A 24181-nucleotide genomic window follows, 5' to 3' on the forward strand; every position below is an offset into this window, starting at 1 on the left:
ACCATTGTGTGGCAGTCAGTTGTTCCATGGAGTAGAAGTAGAGATACTGATTGTGAATGAAGTTATACAGAAGGCTGTAAGCCCCTTTTTAGAGAAGGCTTAGATAGGCATCTGATGTTTCACACTCAAGGCATTTGAAGGTAACTTAAAGAAGTATTGATTATCAAAAACCTAAGTGCATTTTCATGGTGATGCTTTCTGGTGATAATTATTATGAAAGATGTCCTCCACTGGGTCAAGTAAAAGAATAATTCCCTACAGATTATGGGGTCATCCAAATGCCCTTGTTTTCAAATGATGTATTGATTTCAAGTCCCATAGCATTATAGGGATTCCAGGATGAAATTAATTATTCCTTGGAAAATACTGCTCTAACAATACATGCAAGTAAGTCATCTGAGTAAAATATATCTATTATCGAGACTGATATTCAGCTAATGCCCAAGTCTTTGAGTGAGTCATTAGCCTTTCTCTCTGTCTCTCTCTCTGTGATTGTCTTTCTTTCTCTGCCTCTCTGTCTGTACGTCTGCCTCTCTGTCTGTCTCTCTCTGTTTTCCTCTTTTTGTCTGTTTCTGTCTCTTTCTCTATGTGTCTCTGTTTCCCTCTGTCTCTGTCTCCATGTGCCTCTCTGTCTTTCTCGCTGTCTTTCTGTCTTTCTGCCTTTCTGCCTCTCTCTGTCTCTGTCTCTCTGTCTGTCTAAATCACTGTGTGTCTGTCTCTTCTCTCTTTTTTCTCCTCTCCCCCCCTCCCTCTCTCTCTCTCTCTCTCTCCCTCCTTCTCTAGGAACTAATGCCTATCAGCCATTGTTCTGCAATTTACTTAGCATTAACCAAGACACATCTAAGTTAAACTTCTTGTCAAAGTTCATACAAACAACATATGTCAGAGGTTGTACTTGAAGCTAGTCCATCCCGTCTCTTTCTATATATTTTTGTATACATGTATGGGGTATCTATGCATAAAGTTTATATGTGCATGTGTACATGTGACACATATTAGAAGTGGCTATTGAGTTGAACCTAAAATTGAAAAGGAAGAGATGACTTTGATTCAGTTCGGAAAAATTGTCATTGTTTTTAATTCCAAATATTTTTTGACACAAAAATCTACCTTTATAGAAGCACCTGAAGATTCACTAGAGCACTGAACCTTTAGTCAGAAAGACCTGAATTAAAATAGTTTGAGACAATTGCTATCTGCTAACTAGGCAAGTCACTTAACCTCTATTTGCCTAAGTTTTGTCTACTATAAAATGGGGATAATAATGGCACCTCCCTCACAGGATTGTTGTGAGGATCAAATGAGCTGTTATTTGTAAAAATTGCTTAGTACAGTGCCTGGGAGTTGCTCTATAAATGCATGTTCCCTTCCTTTTCCTTCCCTTAATGCAAATACTTTGTGAATCTCTTCTGGTTAATATCCTTGAAACACCATAGTCTTTGAGGAGTCAAAGTATATTTGGAGGTCAAAGTATAATAAAGAGATTCATATGATCACAAATATTTCCAATGACCATTTATAGCTAAAAAGTAGCATTAGCAATGTATATTAATGTGTATGTATGTGTGTGTGTATATATGTATGTATCTGTATTAAACAAACTTCTTTATAATACCCTTCAAGTAAATAAATATAATTATTATGTTAGAGCATGATTATTTTTGTGATTTGTTGCATTCTGCCAAACTGCTTTTCTTTCTTTCTTTCTTTCTTTCTTTTTTTCTTTCTTTCTTTCTTTCTTTCTTTCTTTCTTTCTTTCTTTCTTTCTTTCTTTCTTTCTTTCTTTCTTTCTTTCTTTCTTTCTTTCTTTCTTTCTTTCTTTCTTTTTTTCTTTCTTTCTTTCTTTTTCCTTTTTTTTAGTGAGGCAATTGCAATTGGGTTAAGTGACTTGCCCAGGGTCACCCAACTAGTAAGTGTCAAGTGTCTGAGGCCAAATTTGAACACATATGATGGTTTAACCCTACTTGCAATGAACTTTGACTTCAGGTCTTGTTGACAGTTGAGCCAGTGAGGACGGGGGCTCATTTCAGAACTTTCTCATACAAGAAACAAAACTTTGTTGTTTAGAATCAATTCCCATCAGTGTCCATTTTCCCCTCTTAATGTAACTAAATGAGGACAGAAATTTTCTTTAGCTAGCATCCAATTTTCCAAACAAAGTATAGATTAGCTAGATTACATGCAAAATTGTTGCCTTATGCATTTTTTTCTTTGCCATCTTAAGCAAAAAGATATGATTCCACAGCCCAACATCTTAGTGGAGAGGTTCCAAAAAATCAACATGGACTCATAGTATAGCATATAGAGAAGAATATACTGTCTAGTATAGTCATACTATACACATGTGCATTTTGGATTTATACAGAGCATAAAACATTTCCCTTGAAAAGCTCATAACAATTTTGAATGACATCCTACATTTTCAGAAACAATTGGTTACTTTATCTTATCAACAGTTCTTAACTGAATTTTTTTAGTAGAGAATTTCCTGCAGATGAGAAAGACTTCACTGTATGATTATCATTACTTCATAAAAACATGGCAGGACTTCTGATCCTTGTGTATGTATCAATGCATTAGTGTTCCTTTCATTGCTTTGTCCTGTCCCAGAATATCTTGACAACTCCCTATCAGACATGTTCTTTTGTAAGAAAGCAAGACTTCTGCCAGTTGCATACTATCAATTATTCTTGTGTCTTCTGGGTAGCAGGGGAAGAGCTTCTATTAGTGATATATGACAAACACTTAGGAACTAATTAAAGAGAAAGACTGAAGGGGAAGAGGGGGGTAAAAATGATTCCTGAAACTTTGCACTTGAGTGACTGGAAGATACTATCAATGCAACATTGACAGAAATAGGGAATTTGGCAGTGAGGGTACGGGGAGCATGTTTTGAAGGAAATATGAGATGAGGTCAGTTGTCAACTTTTGACTTGGTCTCACATTGGAGCTATCTTCAAAATAATATTTTTTAGGAATGATATATTATGTCACAAGGTTGATGTAAGATTTTTATGTTACAATCTTTTGTGTTTATTTCTAGTGTCATAGAGAGGTTTATGTTTTATACATACATATACACATAAACTATAAATGTATCTATAGACATGTAGATACATTTATGTGCATATACATATATGTAGTCTGCATAAATATATATATGTAAGTGTTTATGCATGAATATCTCAGATACATTGATAATCTTTCTTGAAATTCATGTGATCTATATATACACAAATCTACATTGTTATATGTGTGTGCCATGTGTACGTACTTTCTCCTTATGGATTACTATATTGGTCTGAATGTAGAATATTCTCCAAAATAACACTAAAGTAAGATCTCTTTGAAAATAAATACATACATTGATTAAACAAAAATGTTAAAAATCAGAAGGCCAAACAAAGATTTCAAGTGCACTTTTCTGGAAATCTCATTTCAAGGTGATCTCTAACTGTAAATGCCAACTCTATGGGTCCGACCATTTAGTGAGTTTGGGCTCCATTCAATTACAATTTAACCAATTTTTGCTTCTATATTTTCTATAAAAATAGAAGATAGTTTATGAAAAGCTCTCTTAGTCCAGGTTAACTTCATCTATGGTATTACCTCTATTCTATCTACACTTAAGCCCTCCAGCTCCTGTCCTGTTCTGCTGATTTTTGAACATCATAATATCAAACTGACATACACACTTTTTTTGCTTCTACGCTCTCATGCTCCCATTCCTTTTACCCTTCCATCTGTTAATCTGGGAACCATAATCAAATCACCACTACTATTCCAAGAATATATAGATCAATCAATTATCCCGTGTCTCCTTTCTTCATCCTTATGCTCCTTCTAAACAAAATATTCCTTCTTGGCCATCACTGTCCTTTATGTTTTGTTTCTCCTTATTTTTTAGAAAGTAAGCTTTTTAAAGGACTGTCCTATGCCAGATTAATAGGATGGAACTATGGCAGGAGCCATGCTTGGACAGAAAGCAGGAATTGATGACAATTTTGGAATCATATTTGCTAGAATGAAAATGGGATTGTGAAGTTTTACTAAAAATTATCCATTATTTCAATTTCCTATTTCATAAGATCAGGGAAGACAAAAGCTAGGCAAAGTAAATTAATAGGACATACTCAAACATTATATGCACCTTATTTTGAATTAAAAAGAAAAAAAACAAACAATAAAATATTAGATTGATCTTATGTCTGTAAAATGCAGAATAATATACTAGAAAGCATGTGAGAACTGAGTTTGAATCTTGACTAACATTCCTCTACTCTGTGACCATCACCAAGCAAGTCACTTGACCTTTATGAGCCTCATATTCAGTTGTAAAGTGGAGATAATATTAGCCATGGTAGTTACTTCATAACACCATTATGAGCATCACATGAGAGGATGGATAAAAAATTCTGAGTTAACTTTAAAGTGCCATATATAAGATCACTATTGCAGCACATCATTGATATGTGGAATTTAAACAATTTACTCTGCTGAAACATTTTACTTCATCTTCTGTTAATCAGGACAGTTTATATTTTTGTAAATATCCATATAATTAATTTTGATTGTCATATTTTTTGGCATAAATTTGGGCAAAATTGTTTCTCTTCATTGGGGCTATATTCACCTTTTTCATTTTTGATACTGGCAATTTGGTTTTCTTCTTTTTTAAAAAAATAAATTAAGAAAATATTTTATTACTTTTTATTTCATAAAATCAGCTCCTAGATTTGTTGTTTATGTCAATGTTGTTATGTGTTTGTTTTTGCTTTTAATTTTGTTTTTCTCTCCTTTGATTTCAGGATTACTATTTCTACTTTTAGTGAGAAATTTTAAATTGTTTTTCTAGAAATTTTTTAGTTGTATACCCATTTAATTGATATGTTCTTTCTCTCTTTTATTGTTATAAGGATTCAGGGAAAAACTTTTTTATCCTAATAACTCTTTTGTCTGCATCATACACATTTTGGCATATGGTCTCATTGTTGTCTTTATAATTAATGAAATTAATATTTTCTTCTTTGACCAACTCATTTTTTAGGATTAGATTGTTTAGTTCCCAATCAAATTTTAATCAATGCTTCAGAGGCCTATTATGAAAGTAGTTTAATGATCCAAAAGGTTTTCACTTGACATTGTTCTTTTTCTCAATTTGTTTATGAGATTTTTATGCGTTACTATATGTTTTTGAAAAGTGGCATATATAATGGAGAATAGATATACCCCTTTCTATTACCATTCATTTATCTCCAGAAGTCTATCATGTCTAAGTTTTCTAAAATTCTATTCATCTCCTCAACTTCTTTCTTGTTCATTTTATGGTAAGATTTATCTAGGTTTGAGAAGAGAAAATTGAGGTTCCTCACTTTGTATGCTTTTACTATTTCCTCTTATAAGTTGTTTAACATTTCCATCAAATATTTGGATGCTATGGCATTTCATGTATACTTTTATCAGTATTAATATCAATTCATTGTCTTTGGTACCTTTTAGAAAAATGCAATTCTCTTGAATATAAATATTTCATTTCATTAGGATGATTTTTGCTTTCTCTGAGATCACAATTGCTATATCTGTCTTTTTTAAAAATTTCATTCAAAGCATAACGGATTCTGCTCCATCCCCTTATATTAATTCTATGTGTTTTTCTGTTTTAAGCATGCTTCTTTTAAACAACATGTTGTGGGATTCTGGTTTCTAATGCTTTATGCTATTCTGCACTTCCATTTTGTGGGGGTATCCATCTAATGTACATCCACAGATGTGATTACTAACTGCATTCTTTTATTTTATATTTATTCTTTATCTTTCTATCCCAGTTCTTCTTAAAAAGTCTGCTTTGCTTTTGAACACTGCCTCCATTTATCTGACCTTGTTCTTATCACCCCATTTCTTCTCTTATCCCTTCCCTCTCCTACTTTGCTATTGGGTAAATTGGATTCCTATGCCTAACTGTGTGTGTATACAGAGAGTTTCTGCTTTACATAAATAGGCATCATGCCGATTTGGCTTTATATAAAGAATTCTGAAAAAAGGCCTGTTAACTTTACTGTATAGCATTATTCTTTCTCTGTGTGTGTGTGTCTGTCTCTTTGTCTCTGTCTCTCTCTGTCTTTGTCTCTGTCTCCCTCACCTCCCCATGGCCCTTAGCTTGGTGCTCCATAGCCTCCTCCTTCCAGCAAAAAAAAAAAAAATCCTAAAATTAAAAAAAAAGTTTAAAAGCAGAACTGGATCAGGAGCTTCACTTGAGATCTACAGCACTGAGAAAGAAGACCTTTGTCTCCCCACACTGTCCACCTTCTCAGCCCTGTCTGTCTTCCCTGTGTGCTAGGGTACTTTGCATCTGTCCCCAACCTCATGCATTACCCATCCTTTCCTATGTCTGTGTCCAGCACCCACATGTGCCCCCCATCCTTCCTCTTGATTCTAGCCAAGCTCCAATAGGGCTGTCCCCAGTCCTGCAGAAAAAAAAAAAAAGAAAAAGCAGGCAATGGAGAGGAGAGGAGAGGAGAGGAGAGGAGAGGAGAGGAGAGGAGAGGAGAGGAGAGGAGAGGAGAGGAGAGGAGAGGAGAGGAGAGGAGAGGAGAGGAGAGGAGAGGAGAGGAGAGGAGAGGAGAGGAGAGGAGAGGAGAGGAGAGGAGAGGAAAGGAGGGGAAAGGAGGGGAGGGAAGGGGAGGGGAGGAAGAAAAAAAAGAAAGAAGAAAAGAAAACCATACTATAAAAAGCTACTCTAGCTGTGTGACCCTGGGAAAGTCACTTAACCCCCATTGCCCCACCAAAAAAAAAAAGCTACTATGGTGACATGGAAGCTCAGTGCATACACTCAGAAGACAATAACATATTTCTTTTCCAGGCTATTTCTTAACTTAAGACTTTTGTGTTAGAGTTAGACTCTGCTTCCTTGGGTGTTTAAGGGGAGATGATTAGCCTAAACTTCTATCTTTTATGTACTTCTGCTTTCACAGATCAATCTGAGTGCCTCTATTGTTTTTGTGCTTCTAACGTGATGTCATGGCTGGTTACTGTCTTTCTGGTCTGTGCTCTGGTCCTTACACAGGGAGGGCCCCTGCTCCTTTGTGACTGTGACTGTTTTTCCGCCATCCTGGAACTGTCACCCAGGATTCAGCAATGGGTGACACTGCTGCCAAATGATCCTCTCTCCTGTACACATTTCTAGTCCAGCAATCCATGAATCCTTTTTTTTTCTTCTGGTTAGGTCTTCAGCCTCTTTACTGTTCCTGGGTACAAATGCTATCCATAGCCAGTGCTGTGTCCCTTCTACCTCCACCAAGCTCCACTGCCACTTTACTCTGCTTCCACTGTACTGTACTACAGGCCATTCTCTACCCTACAGTTCTTTATCTATTTTTCTATCTGTCTATGTATGTATGTATGTATGTATCTATCTATCTATCTATCAATATTCCTAAGCTTCCCTGAGCTGGAAAAAGTATTTTGGGGAGGGGGGTTCCTACTCAGAATTTTGTTTCGTGTTTTCTATGTCATTTGGCAGGGGAGCTTTAGGGGAAGTTTGATAGTTGCACTCTTCCATCTCAGAATAATGATTTTTTTTAAATGAATGAAACAAATGAAAAGATTATTTAGAAAAAACTGGTTATATTTAAATACAGTTAACATTTTTTTTAAGTTCAGGCAAATGAACAAGTATTTATCATGCACCTATGTAAAAAATATTATTAACTATAACTGCTAATCTGAAAAACATATAACTGTAAAGTATATGAAAAATTATATCTGGACTATAAGTCCTTTTGTGGTCACCATTCGATGTAAAAAATATTTTAACAGCGAGGGGGCTAATCTGTGAATTCCTGGCTGGCTATTTGACTGCTTTTAATTTAATATTCTTGACCACTTTGCTACTGCCTGTGCTTAAAACCCCTGAGCCTCATATCCTTTGCTTCACTGAGTGACCCCATTGCTTTCACTGCTCTGATCCTCCCTCTGTCTCTATGGTGTCCTTGTAGTATCTCTGTCTTCTAACTTCTCTCACCCTAGCATCTCTACCTCCCAGGCTATATAACCCTTCTCTCCCCTCAAACTTTGGGCTGACTGCATCCCCACATGCCAAGCTAATTTCACTGGCTGCTCTTAGGGCAGGTGTCCAAGGCTGGCAGGGGCACTAAGCCTTCGTGCCATGCACGCATGGAGCTGCAGGCTGGGTGGAGGAAGCCAAGTGCATCTCTGAGGTTTTTTTGTGCATATCCCAGCTGAGTGGGCCTGGGCTCACCAGTTTTATGTGCCCAGGACAGTCTTGGGTAGAGCAGCTAGGCTGGGGGAGGGGTGGCCCATTTAGGGCACTCAAGGCTAATTTTAGTGCTTACACCTACTATGTGTCAGGCACTATCATATTCATTGAGAATACAAAAAAGGCAAAAAATGGCCATTTTTCTCAAAGAACTTATCATCTAATGAAGAAGAACACGAGAAAATAACTATGTACAAACAAGATTTTACAAAGGAAAAATCAGAGATAATATCAGAGGTAACACAGAGGTTAAGGAGGACTAGGAAAAGCTTTTTCTAAGAGTAGGGATATAGTTGGGATTCTAAGGAAGTCAGAGAATCTAGGAAGAAGAAATGAGGAAGAGAAGAATTCCAGGTAGAGGGAATTGTCAATGACAATGCTTGGAATTAGAAGATGAAGTGTCTTTTGTAAGGAATAGAAAGGAGTAAGGTGAAAGAAAATTGGAAAGATAAAACCTGTAAGTTCATGGATCCTCAGTTAAGAATCATTACTGTATACATTAATGCTAACCAATAGACTGGGTCAAGACAATTAGCTATTGTTGTTGCTGCTGTGTTTTACATTTTTGGTTGTATAGATGTGTATGTGTTTTAATAATTAATATTAAATTTATTATTGTTTTATCATTTTTTCATTTTCAAATTAACTATAAACACAATATTTGTGGAGGAGAAAGTACACTTTTTAATTGCCTGATCACGGATTGTACAATGTCAAAGTCATTTTCACTGTTTAAATAATTAGGTCTCAAACTAATCCTGCAAGATGACAAAGGCAACTTGGCTTCAGAAAGCATTCTCTAATAGGAATACAGCCAAAGCAGTCTCTGAAAGATGTTTTTCTTAGGACTTGTGGTAGTACCAATTACAGTTAGAGGAAACAACAACAACCAGGCACCTGAGAATAAAGTATAAACTCTCTCCCTTACTTCTTCTTCTTTTTTTTTTTTTAGTGAGGCAATTGGGGTTAAGTGACTTGCCCAGGGTCACACAGCTAGTAAGTGTTAAGTGTCTGAGCCTGGATTTGAACTCAGGTACTCCTGACTCCAGGGCAGGTGCTCTATCCACTGCACCACCTAGCTGCCCCCAGACTACTTCCTTTTGTGACTCATTCCAAGACAAAGCAATGTCCACATGAGAGAAGGTTCCTCATAAGTACCCACATGTGCTTACAACCATACTCTTTTATTATACATACATGCATGCATACACACATATATACATACTCTCATATATATAATATATTCATATATACATATATATTTCCCTGTGTTCATAATTATAGCAATGAGATATTTACAACTTAATTATCATGGTCTCTCAAATGCTAACATTGGGGATCTAGGCACCCAAGACCCAGGACCCAGGGGCCAGTACCTCCTCTAATCAGTTCTAAAAGCAACAAAGGGTAATTTGCCTGAGATGTGCTCTTAGAACCCATTCTCAATATAATGAATATAAAACTTTAAAGTGGTTTCACAATCAAATGACTTTATTCTTACAAAATACCTTGACTTTATATTCAAACATAGTTCATTCCTTGAACACACTTAATAAGTAATCCATATGCTTTGTTCTTTGGTTCTGTTTGTCTCTTCGCATAATTGTTCTTCAAACACACCCAGGGCCTGAATCTCAGTAACATCACACAAGCATACCTTGATGGAAGAATAGGTAGTGGTGGAAATAGGCAATCACCTGTCAACAGCTTCAAACAAATATCTTAACTTTACAGTTTTTACAGTTACCCAGGATCCTCAACTTTAACATGACTCTATAGGAAATAGATATCACCGTGTTCACATTCCTGAAGCTTTCCAAAATCAATGAAAATACATTTATTAAGTATTTTACTATGTGTCAAGTACTCTGCTAACTTTGGAAAATACAGGTATAAAAAGAAGACAGATATTGCTCAAAGGAGCTTACATTTCAATAAGGAGGGACAACATATATAAGACAATGGAAGGTAAGAAAGGTTGTTTTGGTCCAGGATGTCAGAAAAATGGTGGATGAAGCAACAAAACAATCTATTCATAGGGCCTTTCCAGAGGCAATAATAATAAGTATTTTTAAAGTTAGAATACTTAGAACAAGGGGCAGCTAGGTGGCGCAGTGACTCAGGAGTACCTGAGTTCAAATCCGGCCTCAGACACTTAACACTTACTACCTGTGTGACCCTGGGCAAGTCACTTAACCCCAAATGCCTCACTAAAAAAAAAAAAAAAAAAAAAAAAAAAAAAGAATACTTAGAACAAGAGGAAGAAAGTAGATAGAGCGTTGAGCCTGGAATCAGGAAAATTTGAGTTCAAATCAAACATTTACTGGCAGTGTAACTCTGGACAAGTTACTTAGACTCTATGTACCTCAGTTTTCTAATCTATAAAATGAGAAAAATAATACCACTTACATTCCAGGGTTATTATGCAGATCAAATAAGACAATAATTGTAAAATGCTTAGCACAGTGGCACAAAGTAAGCATTGTGTAAATCTTTGTTGTTGTTGTTGTTGATGGTGGTTGTGGTGGTAGTGGTAGTGGTGGTGGTGGGTGGTGATATATGTTATGGCAGGATAGAATGAAGGTGGGGTGAATATGAGGAGGCATGATTGCAGGGAGTTCAGAGCTAAGTGACTTGGCTTCTACTTGGGAATGGTCCCTGAGGGTGCTATTTAGAGTGGAAAAACAACAAGAATTCATGAATATCACTCTTGCATTATAAATCTCCACTCACTCAAGCATTAAAACAAAAACAAAAACAAAACACCCCACAACCCAACAGTAGTAAAAGAAAGGGCAGGCAAATTAATTCTACAAATACTGGCAACTGAAATTCTTTCTCTTTAAATAACTATAATAATTCTGTTTCCATATTCCCCTAGGGAATCCCAACTGCATGATCCTTTTCCTAACTGCTTTTGTTAGTGTTAACCTGTACTAGTACTCTGAACTCATTAAAAGTTAGTAATCATAATCATAATACCTAGCATTCATATAGTGCTTCAAATTTTGCAAAGTACTTTACTTATCTGTTCCCCCATTGCTAAGTATGACCCTGACTTTTTCCTTGCTCCATTGCCAGGTATATATTTTTTTTCTGAATTATTTGACTATTTGCCAAAACTGCTCATGTAGGGAGTATCTAAGGAGTAAACTGTAAAGATTCATTTTTGTGGTTAGACCTTTTCTATTAAAAATATTTCTTTCTTTTTCTCTGAATATTATAAATATTGCAGGAAATATCCTGTATATCCCAGATTTTTGTACAATGATTACACCAACACTAACAACACAGCTTCTTCCAAAAGAAGCAAAAGGCATATATATATATTAAAATCACCAACCTGAGTAGGTAATAAATAACCTAGATTATTGGAATTCAGTTTCCTCTGTTGGGCACAAGGGATCTTAGAGAGAAAGCCTGAGGAGCTGCAGAGAAATGTTAGTAATTTAAGACCAAACTAAGGTGGGGCCACAAGATGAAAGCAAGTGTTCCTTTTTGGTTTTACTTGTGAAAATAGTTTTACAAGGTTTCAATTATGCCCTTCTCTTCCCTATTCCCCTGAGAGTAGAATGAGAATATTTTGCATTAATTTTGGTTCCCAGGGAAAGGTTTAGGGCAGCAAAAAATTACAAAATTACAATCACTGCAATTATACAGGTTCCTACTTCTTGTCTCATTCCACATCCCTGACTAGCTCATCTATGCCTGGAGCACTGAGTGACTTCAAAGAGAACTTAATGATTTGGGCCAGCTCTGGAGGTCTCTGTAGGGCAGGGAGAATGGCAGCAAATGGGTACATAATACATTAAACATTTAAAGAAAGATATAATTGGATGTAGTTTATGATATTTAAAATTCAGGGTTCACTAACCTATTGAATACATTTCATACATATCCATGTATTCTATTAACATTTAACTATCACTGCAGATGTCTGTTGCAAGAATATGTTCCCCCTTCTAACTGCCTGGGGAATAGTCCAAATCCCTAAGTAAAACTCATTTTAAGACAAAATGGATTAGTATTATATTTGTGATTTCCCTGAAACATTTTCCCTCAAGCATGCAGACAGCAAAAATGATAGTAATAATAGATAGGAATTCCCAAGTTCAGAAAGGCCCCATTGTTTTAAAAGTGCCAATCTGTAAAAGAAGATCCATGACTATAGAGCCCATCTAATCAGTATAAAAAGGGCATACTTTAGAAACGGTAGCTGAGTTCCAGGGGCAGAACTGAGATGGCAGATAGAAGCTAGGAACTTGCATGAGCTTTCCCATATTTCCCTCAAAAACAACATTAAATCAAGCCTCTAAACAGATTCTGAAACTACAGAACCTACAAAAAGAGAGACACAGTCCTACTACTCGAGATAATTTAGAAGACTCCAGGAAAGGTCTGTCTCACCTGGGTGAAAGGGGAGGGTGGTTCAGAACTACTGGTCTCAGCTGGCAGCTCACCTCAGCAAAGCTGGGGTCAGTGGAAAGCTTGGCACTGCTACAACTTGACAAAGCTGATAGTGGGGCAGTTGAGAGCAGTAAGACATTTCCAACAGTGAACCCTATGCCCCAGGAGCAGACTTCAACTTTATAAGTTTAAAAATAGCCTATAACATGAGCCAAAAACAAAAAAGGACTCATAGCATGGACAACTTCTATGGTGAAAGGAAAGACCCAAACTCAAACTTAGATGAGTTGGTCAAAATGCCTACAAGTGAAGACTCAAGTGGGAAGTTGATCTTGTCTCAAGACCAAAAAGTCATTTAAGAGCTCAAAAAGGCTTTTAAAACCCAATAAGAGAGGTAGAACAAAAAATGGAAAAAAGAAATGAGAGAAATGAGAATTACACTGCAAAAAGAAGCACAAGAATTGACTGAGGAAAATAATTCCTTAAAAATACAATTGGCCAAATGGAAAAAGAAGTGAGGAACATAAGGCCTTAAAAATTAAGACTGAGAAGATGGAAGCTGATAACTCCATGAGACACCAAGAATTTGTTGAGCAGAATAATAAAAAAACAAAAATTCCTGAAAAAAATAGAAGAAAATGTGAAATACCTCATGGGAAAAAGAACTGACCTGGAAAATAGATCTAGGAGAGGGAATCTCAGAATTATTGGACTACCTGAAAGCCATGATCAAGAAAAGAGTCAAGACACCATATTCCAGGAAATTATCAAGGAAAACTTCCCTGCAATTGCATAATCAGAGGAAAAAATCATCATTGAAATAATACACCAATCATCTCATGAAAGAGACCCCAAAAGTAACACCAAGGAATATTGTAGCCAAATCCCAGAATTATCAGGTGAAGGATAAAATACCCCAAGCAGTCAGAAAGAAACCATTTAAATATCATCGAGCCACAGTCAGGATTGCACAGGACTCAGCAGCTTCAACATTAAAGGATCACAGGGCTCAGAATATGATATTCAGGAAGGCAAAGGGGCTTGGATTACACCTCATGATCAACAACCCAGCAAAACTGATCATTCTCTTTCACAGGAAAAGATGGACATTCAATGAATTAGGGGACTTCTAAGGCTTCCTGAGAAAAAGACCAGAACTTACCAGAAAATTTGATCTCCAAATACAAGACTCTAGAGAAATATAAACAGGTAATCAAGGTGGGGGGGGGAAGGTTGTTCAATGATGTTAATCTGCTTGTGTCCCTATGAGGGAAGATAATACTTTTAACTCTTGGGATCTGTATCTCTGTTAAGGTATTGTTATTAAATCAACTTTGATGTGATAATATAAAGAAATTTAAGGGGCAGAATAAAAGAAGACTAGGGGGAGAAGAGGAAAGGGGATATGGAATGGAGTTAATTAAATCATATGAAGAGGCACAAAAAGAACCCATTGCAGTAGAGGGAAAGAAGGGAGGGGTGGGCTTTGTTGCAACCTTACTCTCACCAGATTTTGTTCAGGGAGTGAATAAAATACACTCCCATTTGTATAAAGAAACTTAGCTTACTCTTTAAGGAAACAAAAGGGGAAGGGCAAAAAGGGTAGTATTGATAGAAAGGAGGGCACAAGTGGGGGAAAAAGGGCCAAGAAAAAGAAGTGCAGCTGATAAAAGGGAGGGCAGATTGAGGGAGGCAGTGGTCAGAAGCAAAACACTGGTCAAGTGGAATAGGGTGAAAGAAAGGAAAAAGGAGTTCAAAAAAAGGGGAAAAAATATGGAGGGAAATAAACATTAAATACTTTTAACTGTAAATGTCAATGGGATGAATTCTGCCATAAAACTGAAGCAAATAGAAGAGTGCATTAAAAATCAGAATCCTAGAATATGTTGTTTACAAGAAACATATTTGAAGCAGAGAGATACACACAGAATAAAGGTAAAAGTTTGGAGCAAAATATATTATGCTTTAGTTGACGTCAAAAAAAGCAGGGGTAGCAATTCTTATCTCAGACAAAGCAAAAGCAAAAATAGATCTAATTAAAAGTGTGAAGTTTAAAAATCTAACTGTGATGTCTAAAAAATCTAATGTGTGGTCACCTTAAATTAAAAGCTTTAGCACCAGTCTTTGGGTATTATTCATTTATTAAAGCATACCAGGTATTCACAAAGAGTTCAGAAGGTTATGAAGAAGAAGTCTTACCTAGCCTAGAGTTCCAGCTTGGTTGGGTTCTTCCTGAAGTCCTCCTCCACAAGTCTGCTTTAATCAGGAGCTCTCCCACGAGCCTGTTTTAATCAGGAACCACTTCTCAAGCTGACTGTGGAAGCTTTTTTATAGTTCTGGAACAGAGGCGGTCCTTACACACTGCTTCAAGGTGATTGGTTGGTGTCATCCAAATCCATTGGCTTTGAAGGTGTTCTCAAGTTGAGTTCACAGTCTAGTTTCTGAGAACAATACCTTCTTTTTTTGTTAATTTTACATATAAGGTATTTTATTTTTTCTGTTACATGTAAAGATAGTTCTCAACTTTTGTTTATACAAGCTTTACAATTTCAGATTTTTCTCCCTCCCTTCCCTCAATTCCCCCTCGCCTAGACAGCAGGTAATCTGATATAGGTTATATCTATATATCTATATACATATGCATATAGATATAGATATAGATATATACACATATATATATATATATATATACACATAATATCATTAATCCTATTTCTGCATTAGACCTCTTATAAGAGAAAAAATCAGAGCAATGATGCAAAACCTCAAAATAGAAAAAAAAAAAACAACAGCACCAAAAACAAAAGAAATAGTATGGTTCATTCAGCATCTATACTCCACAGTTCTTTTTTTTTTTTTCCTGGATTTGGAGATCCTTTACTATCATGAGTTCCCTGGAACTCTTCTGTACCATTGCATTGGTGAGAAGAATATAGTCCATCACAATAGGTCAACACTCAATGTTGATGATACTGTGTACAATGTTCTTCTGGTTCTGCTCATCTCACTCATCATCAGCTCACGTAAGACCCTCCAGTTTTCTCTGAACTCCTCCTGCTCATCATTTCTTACAGCACAATAGTATTCCATTGTATTCATATACCACAACTTGTCCAGCCATTCCCCAATTGATGGGCACCCCCTCAACTTCCAATTCCTTGCTACTACATAAAGAGCAGCTATAAATATTTTTGTACATGTGGGTCCCTTTCCCCTTTCCATGATTTCTTTGGGAAAAAGACCTAAAATTGGAATTGCTGGGTCAAAGTGTATGCACAGCTTTATCGCCCTTTGGGCATAATTCCAAATTGCTCTCCAGAATGGTTGGATCAGTTCATAGATCCACCAACAATGAATTAGTGTTCCAATTTTTCCACAGCTTCTCCAACATTTATTATTTTCCTTTTGTGTCATTTTAGCCAATCTGATAGGTGTCAGGTGGTACCTCAGAGTTGTTTTAATTTGCATCTCTCTAATCATTAGAGATTTAGAGCATTTTTTTCATATGGGAATAGATAGCTTTGGTTTCTTCATCAGAAAACTGCCTGTTCATATCCTTTGACCATTTCTCAATTGAGGAATGACTTGGATTCTTATAAATTTGATTTAGTTCCCTATATATTTTAGAGATGAGACCTTTATCAGAAGCGCTGGCCTCAAAAATTGTTTCCCAGCTTTCTGCCTCCCTTCTAATTTTGGATGCATTGCTTTTGTTTGTACAAAATTTTTTTAATTTAATATAATCAAAACCATCCATTTTGCATTTTATAATATACTCTACCTCTTGTTTGGTCATAAACTGTTTTCCTTTCCAAAGATCTGATAGGTAGACTATTCCTTTCTCTCCTAATTTACCTATGGTATCACCTCTTATGTCTAAATCATGTATCCATTTTGACCTTATTTTAGCATAAGGTGTCAGATGTTGGTCTATGCCTAATTTCTGCCATACTATCTTCCAGTTTTCCCAGTAGTTTTTGTCAAATACTGAATTCCTATCCCAGAAGCTGGAGTCTTTGGGTTTATCAAACACTACATTATTAGTGTCATTTACTACTGCATTTCCTGAGCCTAGCCTATTCCATTGATCTACCACTCTATTTTTTAGCCAGTACCAGATAGTTTTGATGACTGCCGCTTTATAGTAAAGCTCCAGGTTTGGTACCGCTAACCCACCTTCCTGTAATTTTGTTTTCATTATTTCCCTGGATATTCTTGATTTTTTGTTTTTCCAGATGAATTTTGTTATTATTTTTTCTAGCTGTATAAAATAATTTTTAGGTAGTCTGATTGGTATGGCACTGAATAAGTAACTTAATTTAGGCAGTACTGTCATTTTTACTATATTAGCCCTGCCTATCCATGAGCAATTGATATCTTTCCAATTATTTAGATCTGATTTGATTTGTGTGAAGAGTGTTTGGTAGTTGTGTTCATAGAGTTCCTGGGTTTGTCTTGGCAAGTAGACTCCCAAGTATTTTATATTATCTACCGTTACTTTAAATGGAATTTCTCTTTCTATCTCTTGCTGCTGGACTTTGTTTGTCATGTATAGAAATGCTGATGATTTATGTGGATTTATTTTACATCCTGCTACTTTGCTAAAGTTGTTAATTGTTTCAAGTAATTTTTGACTTGATTCTCGAGGATTCCTTAAGTATACCATCATATCATCTGCAAAGAGTGATAGTTTTGTTTTCTCCTTGCCTATTCTAATTCCTTTAATTCCTTTCTCTTCTCTGATTGCTAAAACTAACATTTCTAGGACAATATTAAATAATAGGGGTGATAATGAACATCCCTGTTTCACCCCTGATCTTATTGGGAAGGCCTCTAATTTATCTCCATTGAATATAATACTTGCTGATGGCTTTAGGTAGATACTGTTTATTATTCTAAGGAAAGTTCCACCTATTCCTAAACTCTCTAGTGTTTTTATTAGGAATGGGTGTTGTACTTTGTCAAAAGCTTTCTCTGCATCTATTGAGTTAAGCATATGATTTTGGTTGGTTTTCTTATTGATGTGGTTGATTATGTTAATAGTTTTCCTAATGTTGAACCAGCCCTGCATTCCTGGTATAAATCCCACCTGGTCATAGTGTATTATCCTGGTGATCACTTGCTGTAATCTCCTTGCTAATATCTTATTTAAGATTTTAGCATCAATATTCATTAGGGAAATTGTCTATAATTTTCTTTCTCTGTTTTTGCTTTGCCTGGTTTTGGTATCATCATCATATTTGTGTCATAAAATGAATTTGGTAGAACTCCTTCTTCACCTATTTTTTCAAATAATTTGTATAATATTGGAATTAATTGTTCTTTAAATGCTTGGTAGAATTCACCTGTAAACCCATCTGGCCCTGGGGATTTTTTCTTAGGGAGTTCATTAATGGCTGAGAACAATACCTTCTTAAGGGCTAGCCAGGGGTGATTACAATCCAATTAACTTGTAGGCTTAATCAGCAGCCAATCACTCTCACTTGATTCAATCAGTCTCGATTAATCTCCAGGTGGGTCTTGGAGTATCAAATTATTTGGAAAAATAGGTGAAGAAGGAGTTCTACCAAACGCCTTTTATGACACAAATATGGTCTTAATCCCTAAACCAGGCAGAGCCAAAACAGAGAAAGAAAATTACAGACCAATTTCCCTAATGAATATCGATGCAAAAATCTTAAATAAAATATTAGCAAGGAGATTGCAACAAGTGATCACCAGTATAATACACTATGACCAAGTGGGATTTATACCAGGAATGCAGGGCTGGTTCAACATTAGGAAAACTATTTACATAATCAACCACATCAATATTTTTGTGCAAGTAGGTGTTTTCTCTTTTGGGGGATATCTTTGGGATATAAACCTAGAAGTGGTATTGCTGGATCACAGTTCTATAGCCCTTTGGTCATAGTTGCAAATTGCTCTCCAGAATGGTTGGACCTTTTCACAACTCCACCATCAGTGAATTAGAGTCCCAGATTTCCCACATCCTCTCCAACATCTAATATTTTCCATTTTTGCTAAATTTGCTACTCTGATAGGTGTGGGGTAATACATCAGAGTTGTTTTAATTTGCATTTCTCTGATTAATAGTGATCTGTAGCATTTTTTTCATATGATTACAGATAGCTTTGATTGCTTTGTCTGAAAACTGTTCATAACCTTTGACCATTTATCAGTTGGGGAATGACTTATATTTTTATAAATTTGACTCAGTTCTCTATATATTTGAGAAATGATGCCTTTATCAGAGATATTTGCTTCAAAAAATCTTTCTCAGTTTTCTGCTTCCCTTTTAATCTTGGTTGCATTAATTTTGTTTGTGAATAAGCTTTTCAATTTTATATAATCAAAATGATCTTTCTTACATTTAATTTTATTCTCTATATCTTCTTTGGTTCTAAATTCTTCCCTGGCCAATAAATCTGACAGATAAACAATTCCATACTTTCTTAATTTGCTTATGGTATCATTCTTTATGAGTAAATCATGTACCCATTTTGACCTTATTTTACTATATGGTATGAGATGTTGGTCTATATCTAGTTTCTGCCATGCTGATTCCTCAGGATTCCAGTCTATTCCTCACCAGAATCTAACTCTTCTGTGCTACCAGGGATCAGACTCCATTGAAACACTCCCTAAATTTAATTTCTCTAGTTATCTGTTTCTGTTTGGATTGTGTTTCTCTGCTCTCTGCTATGTGTTGTATCTCTGACTAATGGAGCTGCTCCCCTTAAAAACAAGGCACCTGATGGTAGGTGGAGGAGAAAAATAACCTTCTTTTCCTCTTCAAAGTTCTTCTCCACAGGAAGTTCATAGTTTGCAACATCTACCATTCCCCAGACAACTATTTAAAGCCTTCAGTGTTGTGATTAATAAGTTTTCTTCCTTTAATTCCATCAGAGAAATGAGTTCAAAGTTCATAAAGGGATTGCTCAATGTGGTTTCATCTTTTCAGTTAATTTAAAAACTTTTTGTCACATTATGGGTACCGTTCTGGATTGGGAAATGGTATAACACCAACTCCCCTACATAAATTAAAAACATTAGGAGAAGATATTTAGCTTAGAAATTGGGTGCTGATTTTGCAAGTTCAAAATGAAAGATTTTTTTTTTCTTTTGATGAAAAAAAATGTAAAAATAATGGGAAGTAAATTAAAACTCAAAATGTGCAGGAGCTAGATTAAGAAACACCAAAATTAATTTAATGATGAATGGCAAAGCTTTCCAAAATATGAAAACTGAACAATAAATCAGATTTGTAGTCTGAGCTAATTGAAAAATAAGTGACTATAATGGTAGGATGTTTTGATTTAGAACAGTTTCTCAATAGGCAAGATTCTTAGTTTAGTAGGCTAATACCTCAGAATTAATAGACAATTTAGACAAAATGTTCAAATAAGGGTAGAGTGTAAATTTGCTGAGGGACTGTAGTTATATTGAAAATCTGTTTGAGAAAAAATGCCTTAGTTTCCATTTATGTTTAAAGCTATAGATTTTAAAACCGCTAAAGGAATAAATGCAGTGGTAATAGATTTCAACCACTAAAACCATGTCTAGGAAGTGTTATTTGGTAAAAAAACCAAAAACCAAGAAACACAGAAAAAACCCCCAAGACAAGCAAACTAATAAATCCACTTAAAACTGCTTTAATAGGTTTACTGATAGGTTCCTTTCTTAGAATGAATATATATATATATATATATGTATGTATGTATGTATACATACATATATGTATATATATATACACACACACACACACATATATATATATATGTACATTTGTGTATAAGTGTGTATATATATGTATGTGTGTGTATTCCTGGATCTCATTATGACCCTTCTGTCACTATTTCTGACTTAAAAATATTTCCAAAACATTTAGAAAGGAAAATAATAATCACTACATACCTTATTAATTCATTAAGAATAAGACTTTCCAGGTCAGTGTTACCAAACTGGAACATAATGGGAATATGGGAGATACAGTTTGTACAGACTTGAACTATTGTCTTCTAGACAATATTAAGAAAAGAAAACTAGATGATAACACATCTATGATTCATGGTTAGCTACATCATCTTGGTGAAAGATGAATGAATCAGTATTAGATATATGATTGAGTACATAGAGGGTGGGAGCTTGGAATCTGCATAAGACACTTACTAGCTTTGTCCCCATGAGAAGGTCATAAACTTTCTCAACCACAGATACTTCACCTGTGATATAGGCATTACAATTTCACCTACTTCAAGTGGCTATTGTGAAGACCAATGAGATAATATGTGTAAATTATTTTGCGGACCTAAAATAATTAAATTTTAGCTTATATTCCTACAATTATTTTATAGTTTTATGATGATCTGCCATAGAGTTCTGTCCTACATGAATTGATTGAAGAAATAGATAGCAAAATAACAAGGCAGTATATCTAAGTGATCAACGAACATTTATTAAACACCTGCAGTGATGTGAAATTAAATACAAACCAAAAAGAAAAGAAAAAGAAAAAATAAAATAGTTGTCATTCAATAAATGATATAACTTTTTATATGTATAAAATTACTTGATATGCTATATGTCCTTGTGTAGCCAGCACTGAGGATACAAAAAAGCAAAAACAACAAAAAACAAACAAACAAAAAAAGGAAAACAATAGTCTCTGCCGGAAAGGAACTTCAATACTATTAGAAGAAAAAAATGTACATAAATATATACATAACATTTGTGGGGAAATGTACTAGTAAGTCAATGGAGGAAAAGTGGATTTGGAAAAGTCTTTATATAAATAGTGATGCTTGAGCTAAGACTTGAAGGAAGTAAAAATATTTATATGATAACCTTTAAAGATTAAGGATTAAGTACAATCCAGACTGGAGAAGAACTAATGCAAAGGCATGGACACGGATGATAGAATGTCTTATGTGGGGTCAGCTAAGTAGCACAGTGCATAAAGCACCAGTCCTGGTTTTAGGAGGACCTGAGTTCAAATCTGGCCTCAGAAGCTTGGCACTTACTAGTTGTGTGATCCTGGGCAAGTCACTTAACCCCATTGCCCCACCAAAGAAAGAAAGAAAGAAAGGAAGGAAGAAAGAAAGAAAGAAGGAAAGAAAGAAGGAACAAAAAACAAAAAGAATGTATTGTGTAAGGTACAACAAAGAGGCAAAGTTGGTCATAAGACCTTTTATTTGATCCTAGATATCCTATGTAGTCCTTGGAGATTATTTGGGTTATTTTGGATAAGAAGGGGACTATAATCAATAAGCTATTGCAATAACTCAGATTAGAGGAAATAAGGGCCTGAACTATTGTGGGGTCATGTGAATAGAAATAAGGAAATGTCAGTGATGTTGTGGAGATAGAAATTTGGAGATCTGATAATCAATCAAATATATTTCAAACTAGTTCAGCTGGAAGGATGGTAGTACCCTCAACAGAAAAAGAGAATTTAGAAGAAGAAAATATTGGGGGACCAGTATTAGTTCAGTTAGGAACATATTGAACTTGTGATATATAGTTTGTTACCTCAATCAAGTCAACTTCATAGAAAGTATAATTAAACACATGGGAGCTAATGTGCTTACCAAGTCAGAGAGGAGTGAGAGAAATAGAAGAGGAGACTTTGGATATACCTACAATCAGGATGGTGGTATCCCAACTTATCATATATCTAACCATCTCTCTAGATATACATGTAGATACATCTATATACATCTATCTCCATGTATGTGTGTGATGATGGTGATGAACCCGCAAAATAGAAGGAGAAAGAATGATCTCTTGTGTAAGAGGTAGATGAGAGAGAATAGTGTCAACTATATTCAAATATGTAGACTGTATAGTAATAAAAACCAGGTAACATTCATATAGCACTTAATATACACCAGACACTCTGCTAAGTGCTTTACAAATATTATCTCATTTAATCCTTACATTAGGAGCATAGGTGCTATTATGTCTCCCATTGTATAGATGATGAAACATAGATAGGTAGAAGCTAAGGGATATGCCCAGGATCTTACATCTGAAAAGTTCAACAGGCAAAATTTGAACTTGGGTCTTCCTTATTCCAAGTATAACATTCTTATCTACTGTGCGATCTAGCTGCTTTGCAATATAGAACTTGTTACAACACATTTCCTTTTTATTTCCTAGCCCTTCATAGAGACAAACACACACATAAACACACTATATATATATGTATGTATGTATGTATGTATGTGTCTATGTATGGTGTGTGTATGAATATATGTACACATTTATAGTGTATACACATATACATGCATATTATTTTATTCTATATATATAAATTATGTAAAAATAATTATAAATATAAATGTTGCTTTTCCGGTTGCTCCCCCCTCCCTCCAAGTTGCTGCTCTGACGGAATGAGGCTCACACCAAGCTCAGGGCCCAGCAGCACTACAACTACAACAACCGCCTCCCTCCTTCTGCCACCATGATCATTTACTGGCACCTCATCAGTCATGAGGAGATGTTCTCCAACAAGATCCAGGAGATTGAAGATGGGGTGTTCCTGGAGGTTAAGGGGAATATAGTCAGTAGGACAGAGGGTATGATTTATTCATTGGTGAAAATGCCTCTGCTGAAGGTCCTGAGGGTGAAGGAACAGATGCCACTATATTCACTGTAGTTGACATAGTAATAAACCATTATCTGAAAAAAAACTCATTTCACAAAAGAATTGCACAAAAACTACATAAAAAACTATATGAAATCAATTAGAAGCAGACTTGCAAAGTACAAGTCAGATAGAGTAAAACCTTTTATAATGGGAGCTGCAGAACAAGTCAAACAAATCCTTGATAATTTTAAAAACTATCAATTCTTCATAGGCAAAAACATGAATCCAGATGGCATGGGGACTCTCTTAGACTTCCATGAAGATGGTGTGATGCCATATATGATTTTCTTTAAGGATGTTTAGAAATGGGGAAATGTTAACAAATTCAGCTGATTACTTTTGTAAGCAGCTAAAATTAGCTTTGGGTGCCCCAAACTTTCATCCCCTCCCCCAGTGCTACTGCTCTCCTTGAAATCGCCCCAGGCACATAAGCCTTGTGTGCCACGCCCAGCCCATGCCCTGCTTGTCTGGGATGTGCACGAAGGGCCTCAGGGCATGTGCCACCTTCCTCCACCCAGCCCCCCAGCTCCAGGTGCATCCTGCACAGAGGCTCTGTGCCTCAGCCTCCCTTGGGTGTGGCCAGTGAATTAGCTTGGGTGGCATGGGCAGCCAGAGCCCAGGTTTCTGAGAGAAAGAAGGCCTATATAGCCTGGGGGTAGAGACTTAGGGGGGCGGATAGGAAGAGTGAAAGGGAGCAGGACTGAAGGAGCTACAACAAGGACTGAGAAGGGGGAACACTACAGAGACAGATGGAGAAAGGAGCAGAGCAGTGAAAATGGGGACAAAAGAAGTAGTGAAGAAGTTAGTGGGCAGGACTGACAGTGATAGGACCAATTGAGAAGGGGGAC

General features: G+C 35.9%; 1 pseudogene; it reads left to right on the forward strand.

Annotated features, from left to right (window-relative positions):
- The first annotated feature begins 23135 nt into the window (after nt 1-23135).
- On the forward strand, nt 23136-23636 carry LOC122739160 (annotated as a pseudogene).
- Nucleotides 23637-24181: the final 545 nt, after the last annotated feature.

Source organism: Dromiciops gliroides, chromosome 2 (assembly GCF_019393635.1).
Source record: "Dromiciops gliroides isolate mDroGli1 chromosome 2, mDroGli1.pri, whole genome shotgun sequence".
In the NCBI taxonomy this organism is placed as follows: Eukaryota; Metazoa; Chordata; class Mammalia; order Microbiotheria; family Microbiotheriidae; genus Dromiciops; species Dromiciops gliroides.